Here is a 3531-nt window from a genome sequence, read left to right on the forward strand (position 1 = left end):
TTATTTTTGCCCAGTGAGATCTGTGTTGGACTTCTGACCTACTGCTAAGTTTCTGGTAATTTGTTAGAGCAGCAATAGAAAACTAATACATCCAGTTTTCAGGCTGAAAATGTTCCTAATCGTCAGCTGATGTTCATGGCAACAGTGAATGATATTCTTTAAACCTTAATGAATGATTTAGCTCTTTCAAGCTGAGGTTATTAGCAACTCCTAGAGTTGTCTGTAATGATTCATCTGGTAGCTACCCCTTCAAGTTGCAAAAATTCATTTAGTCATTTCATAATGCATCATTACCTTAACCATATACAACCATAACATATATATATATATAGTCAGAATTAGTATGTACATAGTAAGAGGATGATTATAAATAGACAAAGGCTCTTTTTTTCCTCATTCAAGTCTATCTCACACCTCCTTAGGGATCTCACTCCATCAATCATCTTCCTTCTATCTAATAGCAAGCTCTCCTTCACCACTGAGATCTCTGCCCTTAGGCTGTGATCTCATGCAAATCTCTTTCATTGTGGTGGTAGGGAATTAAGTATATGTCTTTATCTTCAGCACTGTTTATTTTCTCAACCAGCATGTTTAAGAGGAAACCTATGCTCCTTGTTTCTACTTCATTTCTCAACCCTCCTTAGCCTCCCAATACCCCCCTAAAACTTCTCTTGATTCTGACCCCCTCACTGCCAAATCCCATAGACTCTTACCAGCAAAGGGTCCGCCTCCTTCACTCCGCTCCTCTGCACCCTCTCCTACCGCGGCCTCTGTGATACACTCTCGCCTGGTGCTCCTCCTACCCGCCTTTCTCAACTCCCCTGAGTCTCCTTGGCATCACCTCTTCTCCACCTATTCCCTAAATCCTGGTGTTTCCCAGCTTTTTCCCATGCCTTCCTCTTCTCTCATCACTCCTCAGGGAAGCCTTCTCTAAATCAGCACGTCCTCCTGACTGCGTTAACTGCCCCCATTCTCATTGGAATATGAGCTCCTCTAGGGTCTTCTTGTTTCCTTAGGGACTTTACCACAGCGCCTTGAAGATTTTTGAGATGAGGAATGACTCATCAAACTGATGGTTTATTAAGACTAATCTGGGTGTTTTATGTAAGACTGACTGAGTTGGGTAGAGCCCGGGGGCAGGGAAACTAGTTGAAAGGGCATGGGAGAAGTACAAGCATGAAATGACAACAGCCTGAACTATTGCCTTGGCAATGCAAAGGAAGAAAAGCCAGGAGAAATATTTCAGTGGCAGTATTTCATGACATAACTTCATGACACATTAAAGGAAAGGAGAAGAAAAGTCAGAGATGACTAAAAAATGTCAGACCTGGGAGACTAGAAAGGTAATATCATTAACAGAAATGGGGTAATCATGAATAGACATAGGTTTGGGAGGAAGATGAAGCATTCAGTTTTAGATATGGAACATCGAAGCAGAGATGCCCTGCAGGCAGTTGGAAGGCTGGGCTCTGAAATCAAAAGAGAAATCAGCAGTGGGGTAATGGTTAAATTCGTGCACTCCCCTTTTGCAGCCTGGGGTTCACCGGTTCAGATCCTGGGCACAGACCTACACACTGTTTATCAAGCCATGCTGTAGCAGGCATCCCACATATAAAGTAGAGGAAGACGGGCAAGGATGTTAACTCAGGGCCAATCTTCCTCAGCGAAAAAGGAGGATTGGTGGTGGATGTTAGCTCAGGGCTAATCTTCCTTAAAAAAAAAAAAGAGAAATCAGGATTGAGGCTATACATTAGGGAATTGTTTCCAGAAATATAACAAAAGCCTATGAAAGTTGATGGGTATACAGTAGGTGATTAATATTTGCTAAGTAAATAAATCTCTTGATATTCTTTCCTCTATTCAAGTACACAGCGCAAGTACCAGAATGCCCAATACACTCAGCAGCACTCCAAACACCTCACTGTCCTACCATGGGTAACCCCCAGCATTTGCTTTTTCTGTTGCTTCTTCCTGGCTGATCACTGCAAGATATTACAAAAATGTGCTCTCTAACCTCAGAGGCCTTCAATGACACACTGAACGTCTTTTAAGTCATCTCTTACTGACATTCTATTGAACGCCCTACAACAGGTTTTCTAATCCTCTTTCCATTTTTCTCAAGCCTCCAACCTCCTTCCTTTCTTAGCCTTATTTTGCTCTTGGCACTCACCCTGCATCTTAATTTATTTACAAAATCTGGGCCATTTGAAATGACTTCTATACTGAACCCAAATTTTCTTTTATTTTTACCTCCCCTTTTTCCCTTCCCTATCGTCTTCTCCTTTCCAAGGTTATATCTCTGCCTTTGATCACATTTCTTTCAACCTCTAAGACCTAATTCTGTGACTTCCTTCTCTAACACCTCCCCTCTGCAGTTGCTCCTTTCTTTAGGCCTCCTAACATAGTCAAGCCCCTCTTATCCTTAAAACGACTTTTTCCCTTCTCTTTGATTCCCTCAGCGCTACCATCTTGTCACAAATTTTTGGGTAACTAAGTAATACAAACTTCAAAATTATATGCAGTCTCGACAGTGGTTTGAATTCTTGCTAGAGCAGTTTTATTTGTGTTAGTATGTCCTATATGTTTGTGTCAGAATCTCCAAAATGTAAGTTTCTGTAGGTCAGAAATCATGATAAATTACTCACAAAATGTTTTCAGCTATGACTGATCAAGAAAGAGTTGTGAGATTTGGGGTGCTGACTTCTGAGAAATAATAATATAACACTACTTTGCCTTTAGCTGTTTCCAAGGAGCTAAAATTGTTCATGCTCTTAGAGTTGTCATGTGATGGTTATCTCTTAGTCATAAGTCAGGATTTTTCTGATGTCTATAACAATTGCAATTATATTCATTTAAGACAGTAAGCAAGAGTGTTGGGCAATCCATATAGCAACAAACGTAGATATTAGTATGAGAAGTGGGCAGTCAAGTTTTAAACTTAGAAGTCACTATGAGAACGCTATTTTCTTCCATTATTAATTTAGATACAATTAATCTTCATAAAAGTTACTGACTTTACGTTTTAGAACTTTCTAGCAGGAAAGTTGACAGTGCTTTTCCCTTTGTACTCTACACATACACCTACATTTCTCCTATCCTAAAAAGCTAATTTTAGCCTTGTTCCACTATAGCTGCCTTCCTAATTGTTAAGTTAGAGAAAATGCCAGAATACGATGCTAAGTATTTGGATCTAAGAGCTAATGAATGAAACATTTAAAAGCTTAAATTAATTTTTTTTTCAGTCAACATGTGGACTTTATAGTCTCTGCTGTTTTAACATTTTAAAGACTCCTTGTAACATTATCAAACAAGTTAGAACTCCACAGCTATCCCTTTGACTGAAAAACACACAGGAGCTTGCTCCTGATTAGATTATTGTTTTTCCATACATAAATGGCTTTTCTCTGCAAAATATGCTTAGGGTGAATGTCCAACGCCAGCCGAATTCCCATGCTTTTGTACCCACTGTTCTTCTCTAGAAAGAAGAACCATTTAGTCTACAAAACCAGACATGATTAGAAGATTTCTCAT

This window comes from Equus caballus, chromosome 1 (genome assembly GCF_041296265.1).
Source record: "Equus caballus isolate H_3958 breed thoroughbred chromosome 1, TB-T2T, whole genome shotgun sequence".
NCBI classification, from domain to species: domain Eukaryota; kingdom Metazoa; phylum Chordata; class Mammalia; order Perissodactyla; family Equidae; genus Equus; species Equus caballus.